The sequence below is a fragment of the Scleropages formosus genome, chromosome 9 (genome assembly GCF_900964775.1).
Source record: "Scleropages formosus chromosome 9, fSclFor1.1, whole genome shotgun sequence".
In the NCBI taxonomy this organism is placed as follows: domain Eukaryota; kingdom Metazoa; phylum Chordata; class Actinopteri; order Osteoglossiformes; family Osteoglossidae; genus Scleropages; species Scleropages formosus.
This window is the reverse complement of record NC_041814.1, coordinates 7,988,769-8,010,789: the sequence shown is the minus strand read 5'-3', so window position 1 is coordinate 8,010,789 and position 22,021 is coordinate 7,988,769. Positions and strand designations below refer to the sequence as shown.

The following is a 22,021-nucleotide window of genomic DNA, read 5'->3' as shown; positions in this document are numbered from 1 at the left end:
AATTCAAGGCATTTTCGCTCCGCGGTGGAGAAATAGAAAATTCAACCGTGAGGAAAAATGAAATAAAACTGAAAAATGTTGTTTATTCAAAAACACGTAATGTGGTTGTTTGTAAAATAAGGTCTAAATGTATATGTGACATGGCTTGTAAAATCATTAAATATAATTAATAGTATTTAGTTGTGCAGTAAAATAATCATTTTTAAATTTACACTTTGTGTGTCACTGATTTTTGAAATAATTTTTTTAAATTGAAATTATTCATTGAAAATTATTTCAGACAGAGGCTACAGGAAAACTATACAGACATTTAATGCATGAATAAAGTGAGATCCAAAACTCCTCTCCAGGGAATAGAACATATAAATACATTCTGTTCAATTGAAAACTTTTACTGTATTCAAGGATATAACGATTTTGGGTGTTATACATAACACCTGTGCGTAAGATATTAACCAGCCATCAAATATTAAAAAAACAGGTGTTCCAGTGAAGCTGGTTTGATATACTACAATAACTGAAGGAAGATCAGCTTTCAAATTTTTGTGAATATTTGAGCTAAGACTTTGACATCACAGTTAAGGAGACACATTGGGTGGAAAGACCTAGAGTCTGAAGGGTCTTTGTGTTTTTTCAATAGGAGAGATATGAAGGCATAATGAAGAGTGGGAGGAAGTGTCTTACATTCACTAACTAATTCAGTACACACACACACTAATTCAGTACACATTAAATTTAAGACACCTGAACTGAGAAGATCTTATAAAACCCAACTCTACTAAAGGGCTTTACAGTCTGAATACTTCAGACATGAGAGAGGCTCATCAAACCTTATTTTGACATTCTCTGAGTGATTTGTTTGTTCAGTATTTGTATTGTCTCTGTCTTGTCCAAAGTCTGTGAAGAAACACACACACTTTCAGAACCGCTTGTCCCATACAGGGTCACAGGAGCCTACCCAGCAACACAGGACATAAGGCCAGAGGGGACACACCCAGGACAGGACACCAATCTATCACAAGGCACCCCAAACAGGACTTGAACCCCAGACCCACCAGAGAGCAGGAATGTGGTCCAACCCACTGCGCCACCACACCGCCTGACCTGGGGAGAAACATTCAAGAAGAATTTCATGATACTTGTAGACAGTACTTGTACCTATGACAGTAAACTTGAAACTTGATAGAGAGAGGACCTTAAACAAGTATGAGAATGTGTCTTGTGATACATGATCAATAATGGATTTTGGGGTGTATAACTTGGTGTAGTTTTGCTGGAACTGGCCTTGACATAAAGCCTTGAAATTAGTTGTGGTGTGTGGGCTAAAAGGTGCACAGGGGATGGGCTAAATGTTTATTGGCTTGGTCCCCTTGTTCATAATGGGTAGAACATATTTTCAATAACAGTGTTCCAACATGGAGAGGATGCAGTGGCGCGGTGGGTTAGACTGCAGTCCCACTCTTCGGTGGGTCTGGGGTTCGAGTCCCGCTTGGGGTGCCTTGTGATGGACTGGTGTCCCGTCCTGGGTGTGTCCTCTCCCCCTCTGGCCTTACGCCCTGTGTTACCAGGTAGGCTCCGGTTTCCTGCAACCCCCTATGGGATGAGCAGTTCTGGAAATGTGTGTGTGTGTTTCAACATCATGGGTGCAGAGCAAATCAAAGTTTGTTTTCAGCCTCCAGCAGACAAATAATTTGAAACAGGGTACAGTACCATACTATTAGTAAGGTTTATAAATTAGTTCAAGTTCCTTCAAACTTTCCCTTACACATTTCTTTTTATGGGTAGAGTATGAGATCATCTGGTTTCTTAAATAAGATTTTAGTGTTTCTTAAAACATGGCCTTAGAGACAGCATCTGAAGAATTGGTATCCAAGAAAAAGTATATAGAAAAAGTAAATACCTATACATCGAACAAGGTCCTATAACAACAGAGGGTTCATCTAATATAATCTGGACACATGACAGGAGCATGGTGTTAAATAAAAATGTCATTGAATGAACACAATGGAGTAGATGGAAAGAGGAAATTGTCAGTTAAGAAATAATTTGTGTTATGTGAAATAATATGTGAAAATGTGTTGGGGAGTGCGGAGGTGCAGCGGGTTTGGCCGAGTCCTGCTCTCCGGTGGGTCTGGGGTTTGAGTCCCGCTTGGGGTGCCTTGCGACGGACTGGTGTCCCGTCCTGGGTGTGTCCCCTCCCCCTCCGGCCTTAAGCCCTGTGTTGCCTTGTAGGCTCCGGTTCCCCGCGACCCCGTATGGGACAAGCGGTTCTGAAAATGTGTGTGTGTGTGTGTGTGTGTGTGTGTGTGTGTGTGAGACTTATACATACGGTGCGTACCAGTTGCTGATAGAATTCCCAACCCCCGAAACCCAGGTGCTCCTAAAACAAGAAGTAAGTAATCTACCCAAGGTGCGCTTCTGCCTTGAACTTATAACTGACTCTAGTAAAATATGAGCGTGAGAAATAACTGGCTCTCGTGTCTCTTCTCTACCTTGACCTCTCTGTCCTTCTGGTTTGTGTCAGACCTGTCAAGAATATGAGTGCACGTTGGAGTTCTTGTTTTAACTTCTCTCTCTTTGCTTAAGGTAAAAGGGCTAACGGATGCGACTGAAGTATCATATATCCTCTCTATATGTATAACCAATCACAGTGCTCTGTTGTTTAACATTACCTTTTGTGGTTTTGTCCCTAGACCCTGACTCGCTTTTTAAAGCGATGAAAACTTATTTCTTTGTTCTGCAAAATAGTATATAATCTATGTGAACACACAATAAACTTGAGGATTTGGAACGAAACACGCTGCTTGTTCTTGTGTCCTAATCCTCCCAGCGATCACTGGTCTCTGGTGTCCGGACAGCTCTGAGGTGGCAGAAGGCTGAGATAGAAATTAAGATAATTTCTAATCTAAGAATGAGTCACTCCTGTTCTGAGCAACATGGGTTGAAAACCAATAAATAGCAATAATTACATAGCATACCAAGGAGCATGCATTTCAGGTCTATGTATGAAAAAGTGTTATGTAGTTATACATATCCACTCTCCTTACACAATCTTACAAACACATTCATACAGAACAACAATGAAAAGTTCTACTGAACTACTGAACAACAAGCTAGAATTATTATTCAGTTGCTGCAATGTTATCCTGTTGAGGCCTCTGTTTGCCACCTCATTGCCTTTTCTGGATGTTGAGGTCCTATCTGTAATACCAAAGAACTGTGGTGGAATTTTTTCAGCCAACACACACTGGCTGATACCGCTTGTCCCAAGCAGGGTTGTGGCGAGCCGGAGCCTAACCCAGCAACACAGGGCGCAAGGCTGGAAGGGAAGGGGATACACCGAGGACAAGACACCAGTCCTTCGCAAGGCAACCCAAGCAAGCTCAAAACCCAGACCCACCAGAAAGCAGGACCCGGCCAAGCCCGCCGCATCACCGCGTCCCTCTCAACCAACACTTAAAAGTAATTATTCAGTAGTTTATTGGATAGCAGTTCAGCACACTAAGCAACTGAGGAGACAGACTCTCTGAACAGCACTTAATAGTCTCTTATATACTAAGAACACATCAAACCTTGAGGTGGATAGGCTACAACAGCAGAAGACCATGTCAGGTTCCACTCCTTGTCAATCAAGAACAGAAAGCGGAGGCTGCAGTGGGCACAGGCTCACCCAAACTGGACAGCTGAAGACTGGAGAAATGAGTCTCGACTTCTGCTAAGGCACACAAATTGGAAAGTCAGAATTTGGCATCAACAACATGAATCCACGGAGCTAACTTGCCTTGTGTCAACAGTCCAGGCTGGTGGTATAAGAGTGTGGGGAATGTTTTCTTGGTACACTTTGGGCCCATTAATACCAATCACTCGTTGCTTGAATGCCACAGCCTGAATGTTGTTGCTGACCACATACATCTCTTTGCTGCTGCAATTTACCCATGTTCTAGTAACTATACTTCCAGCATGAGAATACATTTACATTTATTCACTTAGCAGACACTTTTCTCCAAATCAACTTACAATGGATACTATGTAGTGTTACCAGCCCACACACCTCATTCACCAAGGTGACTTACACTGGGTCACTCATCCATCCACGTGAAACACACTCTCTCTGTGTCACTCACACACTATGGGGGAATCTGAACAGCATGTCTATGGACTGTGGGAAGAAACCAGAGCACCCAAAGGAAACCCACGCAGACAACATACAAACTCCACACAGACTGAGTGGGGATCAAACCCACATTCTCTCACACCACCCAGGCACTGTGAGACAGCAGTGTTACTCGTTGTACCAGCGTGCTGCCCTACATCATATCACAAAGCAAAAGTTGTTTCAATGTGGTTTCATGAACATGACAATGAGTTCAGTGTTCTTCAATGACTTCCCAGTCACCGGATCTGAATCCAACAGAACACCTTTGAGATATGGTAGAACAGGAGATTCACATTATTAATGCGCATTTGACAAATGTGCAAAAACTGCGTAATGCAATCATGTCAAAATGGACCAGAATACTGAAGAACTGTTTCCAACATCTTGTGGAATCCATGCCACAAAGAAATTAGGCTTTTTTGAAAGTAAAGTGAGGCCCCAGTATTGGTATAGCATTACTAATAAAGTGCTCAGTCAGTATACATTAGAGGGCAGAGGCGTATACATTTTTCTGATTGATTACTTCCTATATTTATCACAAAGCGAGATTAGTATCAAGGCACTGCAAGCAGTTTCCTAGTGCTTCTTTAGTACTTCAATACAGAATATAAGTTTTAGTTAGTAACCTGGCTTATGCACAGTGACGTAGGGATCCCATCCCATCCCATCATCACTCCTTCTGAACATTTCCCCACAACAATCCCCCTTTATCTCTACAATCATCAACTCCTCACTCTCCTCTGGCTGTTTTCCAGCCGCCTTCAAAACCACTCTAATTTCACCTCTGTTAAAAAAACCCTCGATGGTTATCAGTCTGGTTTCAAAGTTGGTCACCATTGAGACTGCCCTTCTGGCGATATATGACACTATTCAAGCTGTTAGAGCTGCCTCCCTCTCCTCGGTCCTCATCCTCCTCAATCTATCTGCAGCGTTCAACACTGTCAATCACCAGATTCTACTCTCCTCTCTTAACCATCTTGGGATCAAAGGTGCAGCACTAAGATGGTTTGAGTCTTACCTCTCTGACAGATTCTATCAAGTGGTCTGGCAGAGCTCTCGTTCTTCTCCTCTGCCTCTCTCAACCGGTGTTTTGCAGGGCTCGGTATTGGGTCCTCTTCTTTTCTCGATCTACACCTCCTCCCTCGGTCCGGTCATAGCCTGCCATGGATTCAAATACCACTGCTATGCTGATGACACCCAGCTCTTCCTCTCCTTTCCACCTGGTGCGTCAGACATCTCCGCACGCATTGCTGCCCGCCTGTTGGACATCTCTTCATGGATGAATGATCACCACCTCCAGCTCAACCTCTCCAAAACAGAGATTCTTTACCTCCCAGTTGGCCAGCTCTTGTCACAAACTGTCAATCAAACTGGACAACTTGCTCATTTTGCCTGTCTCCTTGGCTAAGAGTCTGGGAGTAACGACTGACGCGAGTCTGTCCTTCTCTCAGCACATTGAAGCCACAACCCGGTCCTACAGATAACATCCTGCATAATATTCGTAGGACCCGTCCCTATCTCATTACCGACTCTGCACAATTACTTGCCCAGACCATGGTGACTTCCCGTTTGGACTACTGCAACTCTCTCCTGTGTGGCCTTCCTGCTAATGCCATCAAACCTCTGCAGCTTCTACAGAATGCTGCTGCACGAGTTGTGTTTGATTTGCCAAAGCGCTCCCATGTATCTCCTCTACTCATTTCTCAGTTACGGTGTAACTGTTCATGCATCGTAACTCCATAAGCATCTCTAGATACAACCTTTATTCAGTCACTACGCTGGCATTGTAGTTGCTTATTTGTGTATCTTAGAACATTTAAAAAAAAAAAAATTGGTGGGTGGGTATCGGGATTTGTCTATCCTGTGTCTGTCTTATGCACCTACTGGAACGAAGAACCTCGGTGCAGCAAGTGGTAGGTAACAAACTAGGTTTGCTTGAGACTTTCATGTCTGCAGCTATGTCTCCTTCTCTTAATGTAATGCATAAATTGTACTTTTGCTGAGATATATGTCGCTTTGGAAAAAAGTGTCTGCTAAATGAATAAATGTAAATGTAAATGCAAATGTCACGCCCACACCTGCAAGCTCAGTGACAGCACCTGTTGCTGATTAACATTGCCAGGTATATAGGAAAGGCCGTCACAGCAAAGGGTATGGAATCTACAATGCCTATCTACTGGCTTGTGAATTCAGCCTGCTGTTTTCCAGTACCCTGTTTAAAGTTCCTGATTCTCCTGGCTTTTTTGACCTCGGCTTGTTCACCTGTTAACTGAGTATTGCTTCAGCCCTGAAATGACGTTCGCACATAGTAAGACCCTCGCCTGTCCCCGACCTCTGTCTCTAATTGCTCCTGTGTTTTGGCACCATAAAAGCACCCGCACTTGGGTCCAAGCCCTCCCTCCTGTCTCCCATCCTCAACACTGACAGACAGGGTTGTACTTAGCTTTGAACAGAAAGGTAAGTCACATACACTAAGTTTTGGAGGGTTAGTGAAATCACAAACACAGGGCAGGTTAGGGCAGCAGGACACCCAAACATATAACACCACTCTCGGGAAGGGTGGCTGTTACAAAGAGAACAATAAGCAATGTAGCATAGTATTATATATCGTGTTAAAATTAAATTTTCCTTGCATACTAGAGGACATGTAACCCCACCCCCTTAGCACAGAAAAGAACAAGTAATATCCCACAACTTTCTTTCACTTTGACTTTCTCTCTCTCCTCGGGACTGTTTCCTCGCGTCATTTTACCGAGGTGGGTTTAATGTGCTGTTAGTCATGTTTTTGCATTTTAACGCTTCTGTATAATTAGGGACTATCTGTCTTACTAATATCAAAATAGATTCATAAATTAAAGTAATAACTGTGTTTTAACTTTCTGTATTGATTAAACGTTATTGCATAATTACGTTTAAATTGATAACATTTATCTTTAGTGGAACAGTCAGTTTTTCATGCTATAACGTATTTAATCAGTTTTGCGGTTTTAGAGGGAAAGAATTTGTCAATTTAAATATGAAAATGAATCGAACGATCCAGAAAAATATGTTCTGTGTATCTCACAAAATGCATGTTTAAAATAAGTATATTTAAAATTGTATTGTAACGACCCGCGTTACTGGTGTTTACTTTAGGTGGGAAGATTTGTTAGTTGTACATAGTTGGATTATGGGTAAAATTGTAAATAACGTGTTAAGCAGCAAAAAGGCGGCGGTGGCACAGCAGCGCAGCAGGTTTGCCCGGTTTGCCCGGTTCCTCCTCTGCCGTGGGTCTGGGGTTCGAGTCCCGCTTGTGGTGCCTTGTGACGGACTGGCATCCTGTCCTGAGTGTGTCCCCCTACGCCTGTGTTGCTGGGTTAGGCTCCGCCTCCCTGCGACCCCACATGGTACAAGTAGTTTCAGATGATGGGTGTGTGGATTATTACATTTAAACTGAAAAACTTTATCTTTAGTGGAGCAGTGTTTTACATGCCATAAAGTATATACTCAGTCCATTTAAATATGAAAAGGAAACGAACAATCTGGAAAAATGTGTTCTGTGTATCTCATAAAATGTATGTTTAAAATATGTATAGGCCTATTTAAAATTATGTTACAAAACCTAAAAACATTACCATCAGAATTTGGTACATGCATTTCTCTTTAAATGTAATGAAAACGTTTGTTGCTGTATCTTAGTTCGAGTTCAACAATGTGTAGGAGGACTATTACTTTTATATGTATTCTATACCATGTCATGTACTTTTTAATTCATTGGAGACTGTTTTCATTATTGCATTTAACACAATAATCAGCCTAACAGGAATTGTGAGAAGAAACTGTTTAAATATGAAACTGAAAGGTGCTCCCTAGAAACAGAAAGACCTTCATTCTCTGCTTCTCATAAATGTATTTTAAAGAAAACGTACCATGTTTCTATACAGTATTTTCACCGCTGTCATGTTTCATAGGGTTTTAGTTTAGTCCATATGTTTCAACTGCGCTGCTCAGAGTATGAAAAAAAAAGTCTGAAAAGTGAAATTCACTTGGACAGTAGAGAAGATATGGGGTGGATGACACACTTTTACACTGGTAGGATTCTCAGTTTAAGATCTAACCCCACCCCTTAGAGCACAAAAACAACATGTAATATCCTATAGCTTTCACTTTTTCTCTCAACTAGAACTGTTTCTCCTCACATTATTTTACCAAGGTGAGTTTAATGTGCTGTTAGTCATGTTTATGCATTTGAACGCTTCTGTATTTAAGGACTATCCATATTACCTATATCAATATTACTAATATCAATATAAAATAACAATAAGACATTCATGAATCATAACAATGAACTGCGTTTTAACTTTCAGTATTGATTTAATGTTACTGAATTATTACATTTAAACTGATCTTTAGTGGTGCGGTGTTTTACATGCTATAAAGTATTATCAGTTTTGCTGTTTGGGTGGGGCAGGACAGGGGCGGGACAGGGCGGGGGGGCAGAGGGTTTGGCTGGATCCCACTCTCTGGTGGGTCTGGGGTTCGAGCCCAGCTTGGGGTGTCTTGTAATGGACTGCTGTCCTGCCCTGGGTGTGTTCCCCTTCCCCTCCTGCCCTGCGCCCTGTGCTGCCAGGCTAGACTCTGCCTTGCCGCAACCCCACTTGGTACAAACAAACAGTTTCAGCCAGTGTGTGTCTGTTTTAGAGGGAAAATATGAAAGTGAAAGGAATGATCTGGGAAAATGTGTTCTGTGTAGCTCACAAATGCATGCTTAAAATATAAATATTTTAAAAATTTGTTACGATGCTAAAAACACTTTAGCAGTAAAGGAGACCACGAATGGATGTCACACTTTTTACACTTGTCAGGGTTTCTAAAGTTTAAACCCATCCTTGAAAGCGACCATGTGAACGTGACCTCTGCAGGTCACAGCAGGCAGCATAAATTATTCTCTCACACAACAACAAAAAATGTTATAAGCTGACTGAAATCTGGAACAAGCTATGCTTACCACATGTTGTAAAACTAATGTTATACACCAAATTTCTGAAATACAGATTGTTATGTTGGAAATATGAAGTAGAATTTATTTCGATATACCAAGAATGGGGTGGCACGGTTTGTACAGCGAATGGCACTGCGCTTTCGCAGTGCCTGGTGTTGAGAGAGAATGTGGGATTCGATCTCTGCTCAAGTCTCTGCGTGAGTTTGCATGTTCCCCTGTGTCAGCATAGGTTTTCCTCCAAACGCCTGGTTTCCTACCACAGTGCAAAGGCATGCAATTCTGGTTACTTGGTCATGCTAAAAGTTGGGTGTACGGGCTACCCTGTGATAGACTGGCATCCTGTTCAGGGTGTACACCCCACCAGCCTTGTGCTCAATGCTTGAGGGATAGGGAAAATTTTAATTTTTGTTTGATAATATAATTGGAAGCAGTAAATAAATTTGAGCATTAAGACTTTTTACAGTTTCCTTATTTATACCGTTCAAAAATGTATACACTCTTTAGAAGTTGTCAGTCCATTGCTATTGGAGGTAGATATTTGATATACATAGACAAGGTTTCTGAGATATGTTGAATTTGTGGTTGAATAAGTGGTTGAATGTAAAATGTTGCACATTTTTAAGGCACCCTGCAGTTCACAACATAATGCCATTAACTGAATCAATTTTTTAAAACATGTTATTAACAACTCTGGTTACATGAAATGGTATAGAACCGGTCCGGTGGAAAGTCTGAAAACTTTAAATGAGAAACTGTTGGGACAAGATTTAAACAAGCTCTCAGGACAACATTCAAACAACCCACTAAAATCAACATGGGTGCTGCCAGACCTGGAGAAAACAGTGAGTGTCACACAGTGTTCTAAAGAACTCGTGCTGGTGGTTCTGTTTTCAATTACAATAAGGTTTTGTTTGTAAGTTGCAAATATTCTAATGCCCTTTTCTGTTTTCTTTCAGACTTTGAAAAACTTCTTGATAAACCATGGAGGGACATTGAATGGACTGCAGAGTATGTGCCAATTGAATGTTAATTTTAAATTTGTGTAATTTTACGACATTATTCTAATTGTATGAATGGCTAATTTCCCATTTTTGTTTCCTTCTAGGAGAAGAAAAAACTGTTAAATGAAATCAAGAGGTTCAAGCCCAGTGTCAGTTCAGTGAAACAGGCACGGATTCTGCTGGTTGGTCCTGTTGGTGTTGGAAAGTCCAGCTTTTTCAACTCCATCAATTCTGTCTTCCATGGGCATATTACCAGCCAAGCTGTGACAGGCACCACTTCAGAAAGCAGCTTGACCCTCAAGGTACAAGGGTTTTGTGAGAAATAAAAAAAATGACTGCAAATTATTCCCGGAATAATCATATTGTGTATATAACATATCACATTATAATGCTGTTCCAAACCTTGTTTAATTGTCACTTGTGTTTCCAGTTTCGCACTTACCAGATTGAGGCAGGTCAAGATGGTGAACCTCTGCCATTCATCCTGTGTGACACCATGGGACTAGAGAAGGGCCTAGCACAAGGGCTGAATATTGAAGACATTCCTAACATTCTGAATGGTAAAATCGGAGACAGGTCCCAGGTAAGGATAACCATTATTACGAGAATTTTGAACAGAGACTAAAACAGAGATACATTAGATTCAAGATTCAAGAGCTTATTGTCATGTGTACAGTAAACAGTTCGTTACTTCAGCTCCATCTGTTAATCTGAATATTTCAAAGCTTAGTCCAAACATCCCAACTAAAAAATCGTTTTGTTCGCCTCACTATGGGGAAGCATACTGCAAACCCCAAACCATTTTTGAAAATTAACAGTTTTATTTATACTAAAATATATCATGTGTGGGGGTGCGGTGGCGCAGTGGGTTGGACCACGGTCCTGCTGTCCGGTGGGTCTGGGGTTCAAGTCCCGCTTGGGGTGCCTTGCGATGGACTGGCGTCCCGTCCTGGGTGTGTCCCCTCCCCCTCCGGCCTTACGCCCTGTGTTACCGGGTTGGCTCCGGTTCCCCGCGACCCCGTATGGGACAAGCGGTTCAGACAATGTGTGTGTGTGTGTGTGTGTGTGTGTGTGTGTGTATATCATGTGTTCATTATTCATGGTTAGTACTACACACCAGTTTTACATTATCTTTACATGACAACAGACATACTGAACTAGCAGGAGTGGGTAAGCACTATTCATACCCAGCGTAAGGTGTCAAGGCTACATCCATCTATGTTTCAATGATGGCAGCAACACTACTCACTGCACCACCATGCTGCTCCTGTACTGAATCAGGATTCTTCAGTGCTGCATTTATGTTAGAACTCCTCTCACTAATCTCACTGAAAATTAAAAAGTTTTGAAACAATAAAACTGAAAGAATATAAAAGCTACCCTCTTCTACCTTGACATTTCTGCAGTTTATTTATGTTTCTACTTTTTCCTGATGACTGACATGCATAGCTTGGCAGCAGCGTCAAGTTGCAGCAAGCAACTGGAGCAGTGGTGAGGCCTCAGTACCAATAACTGGCAACTCATGTTAATATTTTGAATAATGCAAAAATATTCTGAAAGAAAACAGCTGTTCAGAGGAAGAAGTTGTTCCAAACATGGATGAAATGTAACAGATTGCTTTGGTCGGTTTTACAAAAAAAAAAAAAAAAAATCTGATTTAATTTGAGTGGCTTTGAGCTTTCGTATGATATTGCGGTACTGTTTGAGAAGTAGTTTGTAAGATAGGGGGAAACCTGTTCTCTTTTTGATTTATTACCTTTTCCTTTTGTTTAGTTCAGTCCTGTAGCAGCTTTGAAGACTGCAAGTCCAGCAGTTAGAAAAAACTGGAAAACAAGATCCACTGTGTTGCATATTTTCTCGAAGTATCCAAAGTATCAGTCATTCCAGTCACTCTGTGGGAGAAACTTCGTGCAATTCGAAAGAAAGTCAATGAATTTAGTAAGTCAATATGATCATGCAGAGAAGTAGGGGCGTGTGGTCAAGTATGTCCTCAAGTCCTGAGTATTATATAATATTTTGATTTTGACAATAGATTGTGATACAAGTTTGGGCTTACTGTACTGCACTGTAAAAACATTGCATCCAAGGAAACACAGCGACCTGTAACTGAACTGTTTAGGGTAACAAAAGGCTATAAATGTCCAGTTGACCTGAAGAGGGGGAGAGAGATATGAAAGCAGAATGAAACTGCAGCACATCACATCAAGGTTTCACTCACGGGTTTTCCATTCCTTTTGGTGTCTATGTCATACAGGAGCAGTGTTGGTTTTCTATTTATAGCTTTAATGAACAGTCACCTGTTCACACAAAGTGCTCTAACGTGTTTTAGTGGAAAAAGGAACCGATAACTGAACAATGGAAAAGCTACATTCCTTTCGCTACATTTCATGCCTGACTTTTGTGAGATTGATATGTGCTTCATTATACAGATGCAGCCATAATGAGGAAAGTGACATTGTTAGGTACAATGGTTCACTTACCATATGTAAAATTACATGAAGTGTTATTTACCACCTCAGCTCCTGGTCACATTTGAGAGACAAAATCCATGTTTCAGGTGTCCCCCAGGTGTTGCTTCTGACCAAAGTGGATCATGGATGTCCCCCTGTAGAGAAAGACATACAGAAAGTGTATCACAGTGTATACCTGCAAAAAATGGTGAGATTTGCTGCGTTAGTTTAGTGAACTTTGAAAAATGAATGTGTTTCAATAAAATTTATTGACCATCTAAAAAAGTTTAAACAGCTGCAAACATCAAAATTAAAGCTTGAAAGAAATTGCACCGAGTTCTAATGTAGAGCCTAGTAATAAATGTGCAGCAGAAACTTTGAGTTAAAAGAGGTTGCTGCAGTTTTGGGGTAAGGGAATACAGCAATTTATTGATTATTGGATTTACTGAGCTTCTACAAGAAGTTTACCATCACGTATTTGCTATAAAAATAAGAACAGCAACATGTTAAATGGACTTCGTAGCTGAAATTTTCAAACAAGTATCTATGAACATTGATTTATCTCTAGTAATACATTTTTGAAACTACAAGTTGCAGTCAAAATAATATTTAATGTTTTAAAATGATGTACAGAGAACAGGAAATTACATGTGCAGCACATTTTGGCACCTGTGACCTTAAAGCCCATAGTAGTAATGTACTGACCGCTCTGTGATCACCAAACAATTTCAAATACTGATTTTGACATAGATATTTAACAGACTGTTTTCTTGAGACATCTAACCTCATTGCATTTATTCACAAACGAACTTCACCTTTTCCTTCACCTCAGATCAAGGACGCAAGTGCTCATCTGGGCATACCACTGCTTTCTGTGTTTCCAGTGAAAAACTACACCTGTGAGGTGGAGCTTCAGCAAAATGATGACATCTTGCTACTCAGCGCTCTTCAGAAAATACTTTCTTTTGCGAACGACTACATAAGGGACATGAATGACAAAAGTGAGTGTTCTTTGTTTAGAAAAAACTTTTATGGAATTTGCCTGAAAAATTTTCAGTTGTACTGAATTTTACGATAATTGTGCTTCAGCAAAAAATGTAATGTTAATAATTGTTTTGAGCAAAATAAAAATGTAAGGGGTCAAACCACAGACGCGCCACACAACGGGAAAGGGCTGAACCCGCTATGCCACCACGCCCCCCACTTACAAATCAAGTAACAGAAAGTGTCAGCTAAATTAATAATTGTTCTTCCACCTGCTTTATTTGTTCTTCACCTGGGACATTCTGATTGTTGTAGCCACTGCCTACTGTACTGCCTATACAAATGTTATAAACTGGTCTGAGGTTCAAACCGTTACAGTTACTCAATCAGTGCCTTACAGTTTAAGACAGATTACTCTGGTTTCAGCTTAAAAATAAACTGTGGCTTGTATTATTTTGTTCTATTTTGTTGTTTTTTTTCTCAGAATTTGAAGGACGTTTTGAAGAAACATGGAGGAAAATTGTGTGGAAATCAGAGTACGTGTTATACAATTGCATACCGTACAGTGAAAAACCTCTGCAGCCACTTATGAAACAAATAACTTTTCTAATAGACATGAGTTTCTTATTCAGTCCAATAGCACATTTTGTATTCTAACCTGGATCCTCTGAGCCTTTACACAAACTTAAATGACTTAAATCATTGTGAAACATCAGCTTCTTTCAGGGAGCAGAACCTGTTGCATATGGTTATTTATTTGTTTATTTCATGTTCCTGTTTTTGTTCCTTCTAGGAAAAAGAATGAGCTGATAAATGAAATCAAGAGGTACAAAGCCCAGTATCAGTTCAGTGAGTCAGGCACGGATTCTGCTGGTTGGTCCTGTTGGTGCTGGAAAGTCCAGCTTCTTCAACTCCATCAGCTCTGTCTTCCATGGTTATGTTACCAACCAAGCCATCTCAGGCAATTCTGGTGATGGTGTGACAACCCAGGTACTTGGATCTTTCAAAAAGCAAACACACGAAAGCAAACTCACAAAGTAGCTCATCTTTAATGCATTAAAACTTGTAATATATTTTTTTTACTCAACTGTGGTCTATAGCCATGTCTATATGTAGTCTTCACCAACCCAGTACTTATAATGCTCACTTTATATTGAAACATTTTATAGTAATACTACTTCAAAATAATTTTGAAAAATTACCTTTGCTTCCAGCTTCTTCCTTTCAGGATTAAAGCAGGCGAGGATGGCAAGCCACTCTCATTCATTGTGTGCGACACCATGGGGTTGAAAGCGGCTCCAGGTGAAGGAGTGCATGTTGAAGACATTTGCAACATTCTGAAGGGGCATGTTCCTGACCGGTATCAGGTATGAATAATGCATTTAATATAAATATGATTAGCTTTAAGTGTAACCTAAAACTCAGAACATTGTAAGCACTGAAAATTGAACAAGGAAATTTAATGCATTGTTTTTATTTGAACATTTAAAAGTTTTGCTCAAACAGTGTTTTTTTACATCATGAATGATCATTTTAGGAGAACTTGTACTAACACTTTTAATTTGTAATCATGAAATTTGCATAAGGTTTTTTTAACACACATTTATGGGAAATGCCTTACGAGGTGAAAAATTTCAATTCAAAATATGAGCCTTAGTGATCTTGAGCACCACACAAGGTGAGCAGCCTCTCTCTCATGCACCTCAGTTTTTCCTCATACCAATGTGGTCAATTGCAAACACACACACTTTCTGAACCGCTTGTCCCATATGGGGTCACGGAGCCTAACCCAGCAACTCAGGGCTAGAGGGGGAAAGGACACACCCAGGCCGGGACGCCAGTCCGTCACAGGGCACCCCAAGCGGGACTTGAACCCCAGACCCACTAGAGAGAAGGACCTGGTCCAGCCCACTGCGCCACCGCACCCCCTATCCAATTGCAAACATCTCCGAGAAATCTTCTGTCCTGTGTTTTATGATTTGAGATTACCTCATGCTGTAAAATGATCATCTCTCATACATCCTAAAGTGAAATTTAAAAATGAAAGTGCTAGGAAAGTGAAAAAAATAATTGTCTTGTAAGACAATATCAGTATGAATCAAACTGTTATACTTTGACTGGCTCAGCAAAATGAGGTACACAGCCTTAGAAGTTATTACAATTATTACAAGAATTGTTCTAATAAAAATAATCTTTATTTTACATCTTGAAAGCTCTTTTTCAAGGTGCTTTACAATTATTTTCAAAAATATAAAGGGTACAAAGGGGGGTATGGTGGTGCAGTGGTGCAGTGGGTTGGACCGGGTCCTGCTATCCAGTGGGTCTGGGGTTCGAGTCCTGGTTCGGGTGCCTTGCGATGGACTGGTGTCCCGTTCTGGGTGTGTCCTCTCCCTGTTTGGCCTTACACCCTGTGTTACCGGGTAGGCTCTGGTTCCCCGCGACCCCGTATGGGACGAGCGGTCCTGAAAGAGCGGTATAGGGTACAACTCTACGGTAAAGAAATGTATAATAAATACCAGCATTTAAACCCACCGTGCCTCCCCAGAAAAGTATTATCTGTAAAAAGAAATGAATGATATGGAAATCTCCCATTTATTCTGAGTGCATTCAAACATCTATATATGTAATAACAGAATCAATTCATTTGTTATTTTTTAATCACTTGTACTCATAAAATGCAGGGTCTCAAGTGGTTCAGAGTCTATCCTGAGTCTATCCTCCAGAGTCTATTTATATATATCAGCTCAAATGTTTGTTGTGTCTATTTAAATTATTTGTAAATATCACCTCATTTCTATTGGTCTAAGTAACTTTCTGCACAGAAACAAAATAAGGCAGTTTGACATTTGGAAAACCATGCAGGTCCTTTATTTATAAGTGTCTTTATAACAAGTAGTTTTCTTGATAACCCTGCTCATTTCTGGTTGTGATTTCACTTTTGGATAAAACTTTTCTGCCTTTCTGTGGAGGATACTTCCACCGTCTGAGGTAGTTGTACTTTCTGTGATCGGAAAGTTAAGTGTTGTCAGCATATTTTATTCGTATACAGTGACACATCATTTGTGTCTTATTGATGGGACATCCAGATCAAAGTGCCTCAAAGTAGCAACACACTGAAGTGAAACAGTTTGTACATAAACATAGAACTTTTTTGCAAGACGTCTGCTTAATTGTAACTCCATGTCCACTTTGTTGAACAGTTCTAATCACTTTCTGTGTCTGTCACCATTTTTAATCTCTTGGCCATTTATTTCAACAGTTTCTTACCTTCAGGGTCAATGGAGAAAACAAATTCACCTTGTGGCGATCAGTTGTTGTTTCTGTTATTTCCTATAGAGGGCAGAAGTGTACGGTAGGTACAGGAAGGATACCGAGGGAGCAAGGAAGGAGATTTAGGCAGGAATTCTAAATAAGCTTTTGGTCTTGAAAACCCAACGTGAACATTAAAAGAGGCTACATGCCAGTTAACAAAATCATTCTCAGTTTGTTTACTGAGTAAACACAACACACCTGAGGTGAAGATTTTTTTTTAACTGTGCTCACTAGTTTTTCCAAGTCGTATTTCGGTTTCCTCTTGTCCACACAAATGAGCAATAAACCACTACTTCACATACTCTATGTAATATGAAAGGGCTCGGAAAAGCCATTATTTTTCCTGTATAATTCCTTGTGTTGCTCTCAGTGATTCATTCTTTTCCCCTCCTCTATCTTTAGTTGAAAACAGCATCACCCTTGAAAGAAGACGACCCTCAGTTCGAGAAATCAGTGAAACTGCAAAACAAGATCCACTGCGTAGTATATGTGATAGATGCCTCTAAAGTCACAGACATGCCTAGCAGCTGATGAAAAAAATTGCTGCTATTCGACGGAATGCCAATGAGATTGGTAAGTTGGGAACAATTATTGTGAGAAGTGAGGGCTGTTCCACATACATTTTGAATTTCTGATACTGAACCTGTCTTTAACAGTTTACGTCACCATTTCAAATACATAATATTGAAAGCAGCAGCAGGTGGTACAATAGCACAGTGAGTAGTGCTTCTGTCTCACAGTGTCTGATTGGTGGAAGAGGATGTGGGTTTGATCCCCACTTGGTCTATGTGGAGTTTGCATGTTCTTCCTGTGTCTGTGTGGGTTTCCTCCCACAATCCAAAGACATGCTGTTCAGGTTCACCCATAGTGTATGAGTGATAGAGAGAGAGAGAGTGTGTGTGTGTTCCACTGATATATGGATGAGTGACCCATTGTAAGTAGCACTGTAAGTCACCTAGGTGTGTGGGCTGATAACATGACATAGAGTTTGTTGGAAGTTGCTGGGAGAAGGCAGCTACTCAATGAATAAATGTGAATAATAGCCCTTATAAGAGAAATTTCATGGCCAAATGTCTGAAGATAACAAATAATTTAAAAGTATTTCTTTTGAGAAATGTCAAATGTTTTATAAAAAGTGGGTTTTTATTTCTGCTTTTTCTTTGTAATTAAAAGGGTGCTTGTTTTACTTTTAGTTAGTAATAAATTGTCAAATTTTCCCACAAATTAAGTTGTGAGACACATGATACTAAAAAGAACCGTAGGTTTCTTAATTTATTTATTTTAGGCCGGAATTTGTTTTGGGGGAGTGTATACAGTCCTTCACAGGTATAGGCAGTATTAGAAAATTGTTGAAATTGAATATTTCTAAAATGAATTTAAGCAAATAAGAACTCTGGTAGTTGATTTTTATGTGTGACAAATTACATGATTTCAGGAGTCCCCCAGCTACTGATCCTGAGCAAAGTGGATGAAGCATGTATTTATGTGAAGAAGGACATACGGGACTGTGTATCGCAGTCCATATATAAAAAGAAGGTGAGAGTTACTATTTAGAGGACTGGTTATTGCATTCTGAAAATATATTGGCTGTGTTATAATTACAGTATATTTTTGCAACAACATCTGCTCATATTGCAAAGATTTTGAAGCCTTGTAATATTCATTAATACATTTAAAAAGGGTCACTGTGGGCAAGGTTTTTACAGTTCATCTTTGAATGTTTCTGTGAATGCTTTCGAGAAGTAATGTCCAACTCTTGTCCTACAAAGTAACATATGCAGATATTCTATTGAATCAAATGGTAATACAGTTATAGTTAGACACCAACAGTGCGAGCAGACAGTGAGTCTGGCTGTCCTCACTCGGGGTTCCACTGGAGTGTGAGGGAAATGTTCAGCTGTAAGTTAGTCATCCTTAGTGGTAATATTTTTGTTTGTGCTGTTGATTTTCATACGCTCTTGATTTTGTCACTGATAACTTCTTTTACTTGATTGCTGAACTTGGTTTTGAATCGTAAACGAAAACTTTCTGACAAATGTAGCACATTCAAAGTAACTCACACAAACCTGTGCTTCTTTACTGGGAGACAGCATCTGATATTAAAGGAGACAAAACACTAGTGACTTTATATTCCAGCTGCGTTGCAACATGTGTGACAAACCACTCATGGATTCAAGGATATCATTCTAATGCTAGGTAGGACCCCCCTGCCTTTGTCCTCAGAACAGCCTAAATTCTTAATTGCATGGATTCAACAAGGTCCTGGAAAAATTCTTTAGAGATTCTGATCCACGTTGAGAGGATTGTATTACGTTATTGTGACACATTTGTTAGTACGTTCATGCTGCAAATCTCCTGTTCTACCACATTTCAAAGATGCTCTGCTGTATTCAGATCTGGTGCTGGGGAGGCCACTGAACGAAACTGAATTTATTGTCATGTTCATGGAAATGTTATTTTATACATACATAAAGTTATTTATATTTCTCATATATTACATCATGTAATTCTTTTGGTGCTTAAAATTTAAGATTCAGTATATCACTTTCTGTGATTTTCACACATGCACCCCTCAGCGAACTTCACAATAACAACTGTAGCCCTTGGCCAAAGAATGTTGGACACACCAAGTTTAGAGAGTTCAATTGATCTTCTCTGGTTTAGAGAGCTTGTTTGAACTTTGGAACAACAATCTGTTCCGAAAATATAAGACTGTAACTGATTTAAAGTAGATTAAAAATTAAACTTGATGTTTGATTTATTTCACACTTGCAACAGTGTACTCCTCAGACAATTAAAATCATTTTACTGGTGATTATACAAGTATTTACACAAGACCTTCACCTTTTCTCAGATCCACGAGGTGAGTGGATCAACTGGCCATACCAGTGTCTTGTATATTTCCAGTGAAGAACTACAACCATGAGACTGACCTGGAGGAGAACTGTGACATCTTGCTGCTGAGCACTCTTCAGCAAATTCTCCGTTTTGCAAACAATTACTTTGACAATATCGACGACTGAAACAATGATTTGGATATTAAGCATAGCATTTAATTATAACTGTCATTTTCACACTAAACTAAACTGATTTTATATTGTTTTGGTTTTTTGTCTGCTAAAAAATGTAAACAATTTGCTGATGTTCTCACTATCTTGCAACACAAGTAAAATAATAATACATACAAAACATGAAAAAAAATTAGGAAGTATGAATAATATAAAAGTAAATATACTCCATCGCAAATGTCAAAAATATACATGGTACTGCACTCCATTATGAGTAGTCTAATGTGATTCATTGAAAGTACCTTGTAATAATGGTGAGTAGCTATATACAATTATTTAACCATTTATACAGCTGAGTAATTTTTTTTTCCTGAAACAATTCAGTGTGGAAGACAAATTCCTGTTCTGGTGCAAGACTATGTTGATTATGGGAACTGATGTCAGAAGGGGATGCTATAACTGCTACTTAGGCTGCTTAGATGCAAAACCAATATTACTACATTCCTGTAATGTGTGAGATATGCCAAACTATGCTATGAATGAAGATGGAAATCTGCAGGAATATGTCTTTGTTGTGTTTCAGAATTGCTCTCTCACAATTGAAATTGCTCAAATAAATCCTCTGCTAAAGAACATAGTGTTAACTTACAATTATTTCACCATTTAAACACACACACAGGCTGAAGTTGTTTGTCCCAAGCAGGGTCACAGCAAGCCGGAGCCTAACCCGGCAGCACAGGGCATAGGGCTGGAGGATGAGAGGACACACCCAGGGCAGGGCACCCCATGCAGGACTCAAACCCGAAACCCTCTGGAGTGTATTCAGGCCCTGGCCAAGCCTGCTACCCCACCACACCCCCCATCAAGTGGGGTGGCAGTGAACCAGGGCCTAACCCAGCAGCACAAGGCACAGGGCACAGGGCTGGGGAACACCCAGGACGGGACACCAGTCCATCACAAGGCACTCTAAGTGGGACTTGAACCCCAAACCTTCCAGAGAACAGGAGCCATCTAAACCCACTGCGCCACTGTGCCACCGCACCCCCTGCCAACCATTTAAACAGCTCTTTAATTTTTACTGGAACAATTCATTCATTCATACTGTAACGGCCCGCGTCAATTTCCCGCCTAAACACGGTAAGTGTAAATAGTTGCATTGTGGGGAAAAATGTGGAACGTAAGTTTGCAGCCCCTGAGGGCACTTCTGGGGAAATGATGGGGTGACTGTGTTTGCCAGTGTGTTGAGAGAGAGCCTGGGGGCGCTAAGCAGGCTGGGAAGGCTAGCTTGAGGTGCAGGTCCTGGAGGAAATTGGGTCTTCGGACCGAGAGCATCATTTCCCTGTGTGTCGGTGTTCGAAAAAATCGTTCGAAATGAATGCTGCCTCTGCATCCTTCTTTGCCCCATCCAAACCTACGGTGCTGCATGCCACAATACATTGATCAACACGGGATCTTTTCAGTCCTTAGAAAAGCTATAAACATGTAATGATTAACTCGGTTACTTAAACTATCCGTTTACATTTATTCATTTAGCAGACACTTTTCTCTAAAGCGAGATGCATGTCATATAAAATACAATGTGTACATTACATTAGCAGAGAGACACTTAGATTCACATGTGTGATTCTTAAGTACAGTTAGTTTCTTTCCACCACGTGAACCAGTGTACATCACACGAGTAGCTGCATAAAACTTTATCTGAATATCGACGATTCCTAGTCAGCATCCTAGTAATATTTTTTTATATACAACCCCAATTCCAAAATTATGGATTATAATAATAATTATCCAAAACGTAACCTCATCGTAAATCGGGGACCACCTGTACACAGCATAAACATTTACGTTACATTACAGGAGTAGGTACATAAAGGTTCATCCATTGTTTAACAGGCATGACCTCAAAGTTACAGTGCATGAACATTTACACATGACATGAACTTAGATCATGGGCGAAGTGAGTCCGGAAGAGGTGAGTTTTAAGACCCTTTTCAAATGCGGACAGATATTCAGCAGTTCTGAAAGAGACAGGGAGGTCATTCCACCACAACGGCACCAGAACCGAGAACCTCCATGTTTTACCTTTCATGCGCGGGACCATCAAGAGGGCAGATGTGGAGGAGCGTAGC

At 40.2% G+C, this 22,021-nt stretch overlaps 1 pseudogene; it reads left to right on the top strand.

Annotated features, from left to right (window-relative positions):
• The first annotated feature begins 9,951 nt into the window (after positions 1 to 9,951).
• On the top strand, positions 9,952 to 19,923 carry LOC114911271 (uncharacterized; annotated as a pseudogene).
• Positions 19,924 to 22,021: the final 2,098 nt, after the last annotated feature.